Source organism: Aethalodelphis obliquidens, unplaced genomic scaffold, assembly GCF_003676395.1.
Source record: "Aethalodelphis obliquidens isolate GAN/ISIS:26980383/991018 unplaced genomic scaffold, ASM367639v1 scaffold33, whole genome shotgun sequence".
Lineage (NCBI taxonomy): Eukaryota > Metazoa > Chordata > Mammalia > Artiodactyla > Delphinidae > Aethalodelphis > Aethalodelphis obliquidens.
Genome location: NW_020837977.1, coordinates 14351859 through 14366094, shown reverse-complemented (window position 1 = coordinate 14366094; position 14236 = coordinate 14351859). Strand labels below are relative to the sequence as shown.

At 41.6% G+C, this 14236-nt stretch overlaps 1 protein-coding gene and 1 pseudogene across 2 annotated transcripts in view; one reads left to right on the top strand and one right to left on the bottom strand.

Moving 5' to 3' along the window:
• Positions 1–14236, bottom strand: part of CA8 (carbonic anhydrase 8 (inactive)) — a 210672-nt gene that overhangs the window by 56201 nt on the left and 140235 nt on the right. The gene's annotated exons all lie outside the window — the stretch shown is intronic.
• LOC113631394 (ubiquitin-conjugating enzyme E2 variant 2 pseudogene) lies at positions 279–13004 on the top strand (annotated as a pseudogene).

The following is a 14236-nucleotide window of genomic DNA, read 5'->3' as shown; positions in this document are numbered from 1 at the left end:
AATTCACAGCTGTGAGGTGTAGAACAGCGCTCCCCACTGCTTTTAGTAATAGACCACATATACGTGATACATCCGACAAAGAGAACTTCTCCACGGAAACCTGTCATTCAGGAGCCTCTGCTCTTCGTCCTCAGCCTGCCATTCTAAAGCTACCTCCAGCCAATTAATTTCCAGATCCCCTAAATTCCAGCTAGAATAGATTATATTTATATGTTTACACATACATGGCGTATGCGTATACATAACCACATATATGTATTAAATTACTGTGAAACGCTATGGAGAAAAACAAATTAGAGGTGGACGTGGACTGCATGCAGGCTAAGGTTAGCTTCACCGATTATGTGACATTTGAATAGAGACCCAAAGGTGCTGAAGAAGCAGCCATGTGGCTATCGGGGGGGGGAGAACATTCTAGACACAGAGATGGCAAGGCCAAAGTCCCTCAGCGAGGACTTTCTGTCTTACATCCCCAGCACCTGGTATTATGCCTCGAACTTTCAGATCTCTGCTTTCACCCACTTGTTTATATTTAAGGCCCCCTACATGCCAGGAACTGAAATTCTATTAGAAGTCAAACCACACTTCCAAACATGAAAATTCCTACAATTTATCTTTCAGCTGCCTTATATACAAATCTCAAGCAATCTCCAATTCAGCATGACTAAGCAGACCTTGACATCTTCCCCCCAATTCCCTCTCCCTCTTGGCATCCCCAAGTCCTTTAACAATAGCCAATGCTCCCAAGCCTCCCAGTCAAAATCTCCATTCATTTCTGACACACATAATACAATGTACCAGCTCACTGAAGATTATTCCCCAAAAAAATTATAGTAGCTGGTCAGCCCACTTTTGCACCTACTATCTTTCCCAAGCCACCAAAAAAGAAGGTCAGAGAGAGAAAGGCAGAATCACCTCCATTCTCCCCAATCTTTGTCCCCACCGGACTCACTATTTATTCAATAAGAGATGCCACCTACGTGGTTCTGACATTAGACTCAAACAACTAAGGATAATTCTTCCTACAGAGACGGTTCAAATTTAACTAGAATCAAGAAGCAAAAAGTCTAGTTCTCCAGAGGCTTTTCACTCACCCGGATCAGTAATGCCAATAAGACAAATTCTAGTCATCTAAAGTAAAATTCCACGAACTTCAAAATAAAGTCTCCATTAAAATTGAGATGGATGTAAATGTAAATATCCAGGTAATCCAAAGCATCTTCACTTGCTGCTTTCACTGTCAATACCTTTTTTTATTTCTGCCACTTTCTTTAATTTTTAAAATACAGAAACTTATGAGAGCCATCAGGTGCACTGACAGGTCATGGACATCTATGTTGGAAAAAAACACCGTGTGAAGGGTGTGACAGAGAAAGAGACAGACTCTGGAACAAGCAACGGACCACAGCAATGTGTAGCAATTCCAAGGAGCACAGACATCAAGAAAAAGCCCCTCGAAAAACACCAAAATGGAGAGGTTCTGCTGGGTGTTGCCCAGGAAACCCAGGCAGAAATACGTATTACCCTGCAAAGATCAATAAATTCAGACCATTAGTCTAAAGACAGGGAATGGAAATTACAAAGCTGAAAATGTTTTCCCTTGAGAACACAAATCAACTCCAATTAACAAGTAAAAACTAAAATCTAGTCATCTTTACTTTAACTCACTCTTCCGCTGTGTGGAGAAATATTAGCTCTAATTAAGACTCAAATTATATAAGGCTTAGTATAGCTTCAAACATTTTCCTCTTCACCTACAATGAAGGGCATCTTTTCAATTTTTCAAAGAACTGTGACCCCAACTACTATTATTCTTTACCTAATTTGAAAGTGTGCAGGGATGAAAAGCACTGTAGGTAGTAATAGGATAAAATGGCACCTGTTAAAATAGTATCATTTATTAATCCAAATTAATTAGCTTCTCCCCAGCACCGTCCCTCACTGTCTGACTCCCTCTTTTTCCTATTAATTGTGCCATCACTATTTCAATTACTCGCATTCCACTTCTCAGCATCACATTGGTCTTTTCTAATCACTCATCAAGCCCTATCCCCATATCCTCTCCTACATCTTTACACCCATCTCTTCTCTTTCCATCCATGTCATTCTTATCCAGCAAACTCCTACCCAGCCATCAAAGCCCAGCTCCAATATCCACCCCTTCCCACAGTTTTTCTCTGAGCCCAGGAGAAATCCATTATTCCATGATGTATGTCCTCCTTTATATTTCATCCCTTAAAGCTATTTTCATATGTAACAGTCATTTTTAATAGGGAATGGGAACTTCTTCTAGATCTAGATTATTTCTTATTTACTGCCCTATAACAGCACCAACCACAGCAGCAAACACATAGGAGTTGCTTCCTACGGATGTTGTGAATTGTTTTCCATTGTCACGTCACCTATCGATTGTTATCATTTCATACGTTTCTATCTTAATTCTGCCTCTTCTACCCAGACAACAGAATCATTAAAAACAAATGCTGTCTAGGAAAACATAGGCAGAACACTCTGACATAAGTCGCAGCAATGTCTTTTTTGATCCACCTCCTAGAATGAAAATAAAAACAAAAATAGGGCTTCCCTGGTGGCGCAGCAGTTAAGAATCCGCCTGCCAATGCAGGGGACACAGGTTCGAGCCCTGGTCCAGAAAGATCCCACATGCCGTGGAGCAACTAAGGCCATGCGCCGCAACTACTGAGCCTGCGCTCTAGAGCCCGTGGGTCATAACTACTAGAGCCTGTGCACCTAGAGCCCATGCTCCGCAACAAGAGAAGCCACCGCAATGAGAAGCCCCACGCACTGCAACGAAGAGTAGCCCTCGCTCGCCGCAACTAGAGAAAGCTCACGCACAGCAACGAAGACCCAACACAGCCAAAAATAAAAAAGTGTATTTAAAAAAATAAAATAGGGCTTCCCTGGTGGCGCAGTGGTTGAGAGTCCGCCTGCCGATGCAGGGGACACGGGTTCGTGCCCCGGTCCGGGAAGATCCCACATGCCGCGGAGCGGCTGGGCCCGTGAGCCATGGCCGCTGGGCCTGCGCGCCCGGAGCCTGTGCTCCGCAACGGGAGAGGCCGCAACAGTGAGAGGCCCGCGTACCGCAAAATACATAAATAAATAAATAAATAAATAAATAAATAAAGTAAAATAAAATAGACAAGTGGGACCTAATTAAACTTGAAAGCTTCTGCACAGCAAAGGAAACCATAAACAAAACAAAAAGACAACTCACAGAATGGGAGAAAATATTTGCAAACAAAGCAACCAACAAGGGATTAATCTCCAAAATATACAAACAGCTCATGCAGCTCTGTGTCAAAAAAACAAACAACCCAGTCAAAAAATGGGCAGAAGACTAAATAGACATTTCTCCAAAGAAGACATACAAATGGCCAAAAAGCATATGAAAAAATGCTCAACATCACTAATTAACAGAGAAAAGCAAGTCAAAACTGCAATGAGGTTATCACCTCACCCCAGTCAGAATGGCCAGCATCAAAAAAGGAATGAAAGTGGGTCATGTGTAGAGATATGGATGGACCTCGAGTCTGTCATACAGAGTAAAGTAAGTCAGAAAGAGAAAAACAAATATCGCATATTAACGCATGTATGTGGAATCTAGAAAAATGGTACGGATGAACCTATCTGCAGGGCAGGAATAGAGACAAAGGGAACAGATGTGTGGACACGGGGGGGTGGAGTGCGATGAAATGGGAGATTAGGATTGACGTGTATGCACTGCCATGTGTAAAACAGAGAGCTAGTGGGAACCTGCTGTAGAGCACAGGGAGCTCAGTTCAGTGCTCTGTGATGACCGAGATGGATGGGATCGGGGGGGGGGGGCCCCAAGAGGGAGGGGATATATGTATACATAAAGCTGATTCACTTTGTTGCACAGCAGAAACTAACACACTGTAAAGCAACTACACCCCAATTTTTTTAAAAAAGTCTATGAACAGTAAATGCTGGACAGAGTGTGGAGAAAAGGGAACCCTCTTACACTGGTGGGAATGTAAATTGGTACAACCACTATGGAGAACAGTACGGAGGTTCCTTAAAAAACTAAAACTACAACCTAGGGGTAAGACAGGAATAAAGACACAGACCTACTAGAGAATGGACTTCAGGATATGGGGAGGGGGAAGGGTAAGCTGTGACAAAGCGAGAGAGAGGCATGGACATACATACACTACCAAACGTAAGGTAGAGAGCTAGTGGGAAGCAGGCGCATAGCACAGGGAGATCAGCTCGGTGCTTTGTGACCACCTAGAGAGGTGGGATAGGGAGGGTGGGAGGGAGGGAGACGCAAGAGGGAAGAGATATGGGAACATATGTATATATATAACTGATTCATTTTGTTGTAAAGCAGAAACTAACGCACCATTGTAAAGCAATTATACTCCAATAAAGATGTTAAAAAAAAAAAACCCTAAAACTACAGTCACCACGTGATCCAGCAATCTCACACCTGGACATATATCTGGAGAAAACCATAATCCAAAAGGATACCTGCACCCCAGTGTTCACTGCAGCTCTATTTACAACAGCCAAGACATGGGAGCAACCTAAGTGTCCACCGATGGAGGAGTGGATAAGGATGACGTGGTACATATATGTACAATGGAATACTACTAGGCCATAAGAAAGAATGAAATAATGCCATTTGCAGCAACATGGATGGACCTAGAGATGATCACACTAAGTGAGGTCAGACAAAGACAAATATCATATGATATCACTCATATGTGGAATCTAATTTTAAAAAAAGATACAAATGAACTTATTTACAAAGCAGAAACAGACTCACATATGTTGAAAACAAACTTATGGTTATCAAAGGGGAAGCCTGGGCAGGAGGGAGAAATCTGGAGCCTGGGATCAACACACATACAGTGCTATATATAAGGTAGGTAACCAACCTGGACCTACTGTATAGCACAGGGAACTCTACTCAGTATTCTGTGATAACCTATATGAGAAAAGAATCTAAAAAACAATGACTACATGTACTGATATATGTATAACTGAATCACTTTGGTGTACACCTGAAACTAACACAACATTGTCAATCAACTATACTCCGGTAAAATTAAAATATAAAACAACAACAAAAACAAATGCTGTCTTCTTATCTTTTATTTTTCTCACAGAGTTTGGCCATAAACACAGACACTTAACCAATGTTTGCTAACTGAATGGTATATATCACTCCACCATCTTGCCTTCCTAACAGACTCAAAACTTGTTAATGTCTTTCTACAAAGCAGCCCACTGAGCTCAGCTGAGGAAAAGGCAGCAGGCATCACCACAGCCTTTATCCCACTAGGACCCAAGCCACTGACCACACAGTCGAGCTCTAGATCAGTTAGATCTCGATCTTGCTGTTCCCAACAGCAAGATTGGGAACACAGTTAAAGAATGTCAGGCCGATAAGCTAATTAGGAACAATGCCCACTGATAAAAATCTGGAATGTTTGTTCTCCATCACAAGGTGAATAAGTGATATTTGTGTTTAAAAATTATTGTAAAATATTTTCAGAGCCGTACAACCCAAATTCGGAACAGGATTAATGATTTCAGCCCTGGACCTGGGTCATAAGTTTTGAAAGAGAAACATCCATAAACTTCCCTCAGTTATACCTTGTGTTTAAACAACTGCTGAGATGGTGAAGCGGGCAACAACCCACCCAAGTGAATCAGAAAGAAAAAATAAATAAATCCTACACATGCTTCAAAATCCTGGCTCACTCCAAGCCCCAGCTCCTTCTAGAAAGTGGAAGACTGTGCGACTGTGTTAGGTACAATGGAGCTGCAGGCAAAAAGGGATGTGGTCCCAGGTGGTTAAAAGGGACAAACCTGCAGCAAAAGGAAACAGGACTTCCTTCACTGATGCCCCGATGCGGTTGGTCTCGTGCTAGTGTCCAGTGCCATAGAACTTTAAAGGGCGCTTGGGAGAATCCTGAATAGTCTTATTAACAGGAAATACCTCTTCTCTGTTCCTTGTTCCCATAAAAGAGGGATTTTCCCAAAAGAAAGCTAGCCTTCCTCTCCACTCCTTCAACCAACTCCACCCTCCTCTTTATTCCTCTTTTGAAATCTGAGCGAGGCTTAGAGAGCAGGCTAATAAACCCAACCTGTAACTTCTCACCGCCCCCCACCTCCTCACCTCCCTTCCTTCCCTCCTATCTCGCCTCCCTCCACCCACTGCCTGTAACTGAGCAGGCTGACTCCCTCATACTAAGCTATGTCTCCAGTGTCCTTCATCCATAATAAAGGTGATGCTTTGTTCTCCGTTATCTGATGACTCTCACGACGTCTACTTCCTATTTGCTCAGGGCTCAGGCTGGGGAGAAGCAATCTCTTTATGGGATCTCCCCAGAGAGCTCACCAATTTATAGACCCACCAAGGAATATTCATGGGAACTACATGAACTCTGAAGCCAGATAAATTGGTTTCCACTGAATAAACTCTCTCATACAGAGAGCTAAGTGATTCACTGAGCCAGGTTTAGAGAATGCACTTGCCCTACGGTGCCCAAGTGAAAACATCAATTCAGGGGTCCCCAACCCCCAGGCCACAGACTGCTACCGGCGAAGCTTCATCTGTATTTACAGCCGCTCCCCATCGCTCGTGTTACCGCCTGAGCTCTGCCTCCTGTCAGCATTATGGTGAGCTGTATAATTATTTCATTAAATAGTACAATGTAATAATCGTAGAAATAAAGTGCACAATAAATGTAATGCCCTTGAATCATCCTGAAACCATCCCCCCGCCCCGCCACGGTTATCCGTGGAAAAACTGTCTTCCACGAAACCTGTCCCTGGTGCCGAAAAGCTTGGGGACCGCTGCATGAATTGATAAAAAAAAAAAAAGTCCATCTTTCATTTATCAGGTCTCATCACTACAAATGTCTTTCTTTTATACTTAGTGTTTGTAATGTTTATAGTCAACAGGTTAAAATCTGGATTTCTTTGTTTCTACTCATTTCAAGGCTTCTTAAAAAAACCAAAACAACTGTACTGGCCCATGTTACAACATTTGCATCCAACACTAATTATGCCCTTAAAATGCTTTTAGGAAACACTTTAATACCAGATTTTGTAATTAGTAACACTATTTTCCACCACTATATTCAGTGAACCGTGCTTCCAACAGTATACGATTAATTTTTACAGCCTCTCCCTAAGTTTCACAAGGGTGGGAACAATTGTATTATCCTTATGCACCAGTGAAGGAATTGAGGTTAAACAACCACACAGAAGTCCAACAGCAAACACCCTGGTGAACTGGAGTCAGAGTGTAGCCCTCCCTGACTGATAATCTATGCCACCAGAGCAGGCTGCCTCCTAGGGGACCACGGCACCAAAAAGTCCAGTTCCCCATAGGCTTCATGCTACTTTGCTCTAGGATTCCATAGTGAGTTTTTGTTGTGTGTAGCCTTAAGAAGCTGAAAGGAAAAATGTATTCAAGCACAGGAAAGCAGTGGCCAGGACAAAATTATCTTACTAATAACTTCACTGTGCCATTTTAACTTGTCATTCTTAAATACAAAAAGAAAAAAGAAAAACAACCAGAAAGACGTATGCAGTTTTTATACTGGTTAAGATCTTATGAAGTTAAAAACCTCTTAACATCCTTCTATTCAATTAGAAGTTTAATCACACTGTTTACACAGGAAATATTTACTTGATTTTCACTACAAAATAAGCTGATAATATAAATGCTACTGCGTGTGCACGCACAGCAATCATAAAGAGATGTGTCAGGAAAAATGACCAGGAAATGACATACTGACTAGACTTGTAGAAGATAATGTATTCAGGGGAGTAGGGGTTTAAAAAAAAAACAAACAACTTTTCTCCATTCATAGTCTCTGCATTTCTTACCTGTATGAACAAAAAACACTTTTGGTTTCCCCCTCACGGTATTTTCATCAGATTTTTATCATCACAACCACAATGACATCCCCCATTTCTTCCTAGTAACAGGAAGTACATACTGAAGGGTTTACTCTTTGCCAGCCTCTGAGCTAGTTTCAAGCCCCTTTTACAGACAGAAACATCGAGGCTGGAAGAGGTTTACTAGCTTGCCCAAGGTTGCAGAGCTTGGATTTCAATCCTGGTTTTCTGACTTCCAAGCCCAAACTCTTTCCAGCTACACCATCCTGACTCCCTCCCACAAGGTTCCACTGTTAATCAAGGCAGCAGTACTGGTGCCATGTTCTCCGGCTGCTTCCCAGAACCTAGACCTTTCCCGACTCTTCCCCACCATCAACACTCTCCTATCCTGTCTCTCACCAATCCTAATGTTGTTAGGTTATCCTAGTTACTCTAGCTTACAACTACCTGTAACAGGGTTGTACCTAGCACAGTGCCTTTTGCAAACTAGTTGATAAATATTTCACTTAGCTGACAATAATTTATATCTCAAATAACATACTGGCTTTCTAATAAATGTCTTCAGAAGTCTTCCTCTAGATATATCCAGAGAAAACCATAATTCAAAAGGATACATGCACCCCAGTGTTCACTGTAGCACGATTTACAATAGCCAGGACATGGAAGCAACCCAAATGTCCGTCAATAGATGAATGGATAAAGAAGACGTGGTGCATATATACAATGGAATATTACTTAGCCATAAAAAAGAAGGAAAGAATGCCATTTGCAGCAACATGGATGGACCTAGAGATTGGCATACTGAGTGAAGTAAGTCAGACAAAGACAAATATCATATGATATCGCTTATATGTGGAATCTCAAAAAAATGGTACAAATGAACCTATTTACAAAACTGAGTCACAGATGTAGAAAACAAACTTAGGGTTACCAAGGGGGAAGAGGAGGGGAGGGGGATAAATTGAGAGATTGGGATTGACACAGACACACTACTATACATAAAATAGATAACTAATAAGAACCTACCGTATAACTTTATTCAACACTCTGTAATGACCTATATGGGAATAGAATCTAAAAAAGAGTGGATATATGTATATGTATAGCTGATTCATTTTGCTGTACAGCAGAAAACTAACATTGTAAATCAACTATACTCCAATAAACACTAATTTTTAAAAAAATCTTCCTCTAATTAGCTTTAAATAGCTGGAATTTGTATACTATATAGACAGGAGAGAGGGGATGAGGCCCTTTACATGGCACAGAAACCCTCAATTAAGTCTTCTAAACACTCATTGATTTAGAGAAAAGCGGAGAGGAGACAAATTATGAACACTGCATTTGGACTCCCCCCATGTAACAAAAATGCCATGAGTTGTCTATTGCCCTCAACTCTGTATGCCTATCACTCAGCCCACGGCCTGAACAGCTGGTTCCCAAGAAATACCTGTTGATTGACTGAATGAATGCATGGATAAACGGAAGAACGGATGGAGATGAGTTAAAGATGACCACTTGGTTATGAACTACATATTTAAACCAGAGTCTATTTTTATTGGAAGGCCTATTAAGAGAAGATGTATTTTACTGGAGGATTTCGATCTGTAAGAACCCAATTTAAAATATTTTCTACATGCAGCAAGTCTATAACCGCCTATAAATTCATTATATGTCATATTCATTTATAGGAACTGATTTTTCATTTTGCACAAATTTACCTTACATAGCGAAGTCAGCTACCATACTAATGTTTCTTTCAGTTAGTTTGCCAAAAAATCTCTCATACATCCTCAAACAATGACAATGAATAATCTACTACAAGAAATCCTTACAAAGATAAAATTGAAGGTAGCTTCAAAGTGACTACCTGAAGGTCAAGTTGGTCTTATACAATTCTATTTCTAAGAGGAAATGGCAGGCTGCCAGATCACGTGGTACCACTAAAAGAACATTTCTGTGCGTTCAACACCATAATTTATTTTCTACTCGGTAAACTGTGAGGTTTCTGCTCCAAATACATTTTAATAAATGAAAAATAAATAAATATGCTGAATCAAAGCAGGAGCCATGATTTATATGGAATAAAAAGGCAAGTGTTCATTAGAATTCAGGAAACATAAAATTTGTTTTTATTTTTCTTTACCCAGATGGGAGAGGGAGTTCCCACAATTACAACGACTGAAGGGGCCACAGCACAGGGATCTAATTCCTTCATCTGCTTACCCGTGAGGCTCAGTCTGCTAGTGCTGTGGACAATCCCAGGACCCCCAAATGATAATAACCATTATAGTCAGAGCCTGCTTCTGGTCAAAATGATAACACTTCCCAGAGAAGCTGAACATTCAAATGTGAAATTGTTTCCTTTAGTGTCAGTCTTAACTCCTTTTAATGGCAAGATTCCCTTTTTTTCCCATTAAAGCAATCTCAATCCAAAGTTGTAACTACCGTGGCAAATAAAATCTCAAAGTAGAGCTGCTTTTCCTAGTAAGAATTGGCTTTGGAAGGTGGAAAAAGCATCCCTCAGAGCAGAAGTCAGTTCACAGGTCTCATGTGTCCTCTGTCATTTCCTGAACCAGTCACTTCCCCCCCAGACCTTGCGGAGCATCTCGACAGAGTGGGTTTGGGAGGCGGGAGGCAGGGGGAGGGCAGAACTAGATGGTCCGTTAAATCCACCCCAATTCTCAGGGGGCAGCAAGGTTCTATCTTCGAGACCACATACCCCTGTACCTACACAAAGCCCATCTGAGCTTTGTCTTCATAGCCTGTGAGACCCAGGCACAAGGCTACAGCTTCACTAGAACCCTTCCGAGCAAGGTTAAAACACGCTCACCTCTAAATGGGGCTGCATGCAGACATAAAAGCCCTCCCAGGGGCGGCGGAGAGGGAGACAAAGACTGTGGTGCTGTCTCCTTCCATCTACACCACCAGAGACAAGACCAGTAGTAAAGGATAATTCTTAAATGGAATACTTATTTAAACAAAAGACACTCTTCTTCATCCAGGCCATACATCATGGTTTCCTATAAGATGCTCTGTGACTCCTAACGTTTTGGAGCCCCAGATTTCTCCGAGGTTAAAACAGGAGTTTGTAAAGTTAGTTTGATACACCCTTTCGAGGTGATCTCTAGAGTTCTTTTTACAGACAAATTATCTATATGCCTTATATGTCTAATCCTCATAATGTTTTTGTTTTCGGGGTTTTTTTTGGCCATGCTGCGCGGCCTGCAGGATCCTAGTTCTCTGACCAGGGAGCAAACCCGTGCCCCCTGCAGTGGAATCATGGAGTCCTAACCACTGGACCGCCAGGGAAGCCCCCTCATGATAGTTTAACTCACTGAAGTCACCCTATGACATTTCCTTGGAAAGGCAATGGAAGTCTCTGTTTTGGAAGAGGTTCACAAACTCGAAGCTCAACTTGGGATGCCCGTGGAAACCAAATAACTTGAAAAGATCATCAATTCACTATTAACCGGGCAAACTCTTCCTGGTATCTCCTCGGAGTAGTAAAACAAATAAATAAAAATAAATATCTTTCTGTCAAATGAATATGCAAATCACTTGGAGAGACAGCAGCCCAAAAGTCAGGTCTTTTTCACTAAAAGAACACTTAAATAGCAGACACTACTATCTCCCTGAAAAGAAGAGAAGAAACGCAGGGTTATCTGGAAACCCAGGATATTGGGGGGTAAGGTATAATATTCAAGATTGGCACTTTATTATGAGATACATTCTTCATAATGTTTTGTCGGCCTATTTTGCAATCAAGATCTGGACTCTTCACAATTACAGATTCCTGCTCTGCACAGTGGAACTCTATCAAATGCACTCAGCTTTCCATAAACAGCTGGTATGTGGCTCAATTATCACCGAGCCCTTCAGAATACACAGAGCAAGACCTGCTCTTTAAATACAATGTAAATAAAGATAAGAGTCTGCCCGACAATATGCTGTGCTCTATCTGGATAATTCACTCTCAAATTGTAAACTTTTAGGCCAAAAGGGCAAGAAAGTCAAACCTGCCGTACACGATCTCCAGCTGGTCTGTGGGCAGGATCAGTGCCCATCCTAAGAAAACTATCCTTCATCTGGAGTGAAATGAGACAAACAGAAATAATGTAGGGAGTTTGTTAAAAGCTCAATCTATTCAATGCATAGGCCTAGGGACTTCCCTGGTGGCACAGTGGTTAAGAATCCGCCCGCCAGTGCAGGGGACACGGGTTCGAGCCCTGGATGGGGAAGATCCCACATGCCGCGGAGCAGCTAAGCCTGTGTGCCACAACTACTGAGCCCGCGAGCCACAACTACTGAAGCCCATGAGCCTAGAACCCGTGCTCTGCAACAAGAGAAGCCACCACAGTGAGAAGCCCGCGCACCGCAATGAAGAGTAGCCCCCGCTCACCACAACTAGAGAAAAGCCCACACGCAGCAACGAAGACCCAACGCAGCCAAAAATAAATAAATTAACGAAAAATAAATTTTTAAAAAATGTAGGCCTGTGTTTATTCTGAGACCATATCCTTCCTACATTTAGCTATTAAATTAGAGATTTTCTCTTTACAAACTGATGGGGACAGCAGAGAGTTATAATGTTACTTGAGAAAAATAAAACTTGGCCACTCTGTTGGTCTCCCCAACCCCCAATTTTTTTTTTTTTAATTTTGCTGCTCCAGCATAAAATCTAAATGCCTGGGATGTACTTTCCCATAGCAGTATGAAAGTAGCAATTCATGTGCAAAGATTAATTTACCAGGAGTTATATATACAGTTAGGCTACCTTGAAGTAGCAAAGAACATGACGGTCTCCACATACAAAATGACGAAAACACAATACATAGCCTGAAAGTTGAATTTGAACCTCAATACCTGGAAGTTCCTCCATTAATTAGATTTGTAACAAAATTAACATGAATAGAATAAATACTTCTAGTGATACGGTGGATGCAGAAAGGATACTGCTATTAGCAAAATCACAAAATTCATACAGCAGTAAAGTTGTACTTCAAGAGCTAAGACAGCTAATGCTGTCCAAAGAAAACATGCAGCTACCACCACCGCCAGGACAAACATACAGGAATTAATTTGACTGGATCCCATCCTTGTTTTAAATCAACAACATTCTACTCACGTTTGCTGTCTTGATTAAATATCTCGATGCAAAATACCTACACATTAAGAATTCCAGCTGGTAGACCTCACCCAGACATTTGTAAGAATATAGTTAACACGTGCAAACCCATTATGTTTTCAGGTAATGGGTAATGGGAAGAAAAATGCAGCACAATTCTCCTTTCTCTTGTTAAGGCGCTGTCATTTAAGCAGAAACCTGGAGTATTCGTAATAGAATTCGGTTACAAGATGAAAGCATGGCAAAAAATGTCAGGTAGCTGTGGAAGCATGTGTGTTTCTGAAAACTACCAACCCCAAGAAGGAAAAGCAGAAAGGACAAAGCTTTATCTACTTTGCTGAGTACAAGAGCTGCAGTTTAAATTGTTAGGGACTTCCCTGGTGGTCCAGTGGTAAAGAATCCACCTTACAAAGCAGGGGACGCAGGTTTGCTCCCTGGTCAGGGAACTAAGATCCCACATGCCGCGGGGCAACTGAGCCCACACACCACAACTCCTGAGCTCACGTGCCTCAACTAGAGCCTGTGCGCCCCAAACTACAGAGCCCACATGCTCTGGACTCCACATGCCACAACTAGAGAGAGAAAAGCCACACGCCACAACAAAAGATTCCATGTGCCTCAGTGAAGATCCCATGTGCCACAACTAAGACCGACGCAGCCAGAAAAATAAATTAAATAAATAAATCTTTTTAAAAATAAATAAATTGTTTAATGTCACAAACTGTGTTAATATTTGAAGTGATGTGGGTGTTGACGACTCGTAGCATCAAAAATATATTCAGGATTGCGTTTAAACCTGTATTTATAATTTTAAAAAGTCAAGAGGGGAGCTTGATGAGCTTCTGTTAAAAGCCATTCCCATGTTATATGTAACAGACAAGGTAATTATTTGTTTACAGATGGCTGCTGAATAAACCATCCATTTAATTTTAAGTGAGATCAGCAAAAAGGAAATACGCATTGATGTGTCTTTTGGAGATTAAAGTTAGTCTTAAAATGTAAATAAGATATGGAAACTGTCCTAAAAAGTTATTTTTTTAAATCACATACCGGGTAAACAGCGCCCTCACTCCCCACTGTCCTGTCGGCTATGTCCTTGGGTTCCAAGCGGCCCTGAGGGCAGTACAGAACAGGGGGATGCTGGGAAGTTACCTACTTATCCCCACATTAGGCATCTCATTCCCTCCCAGACTATCTATGTGGAGTCCC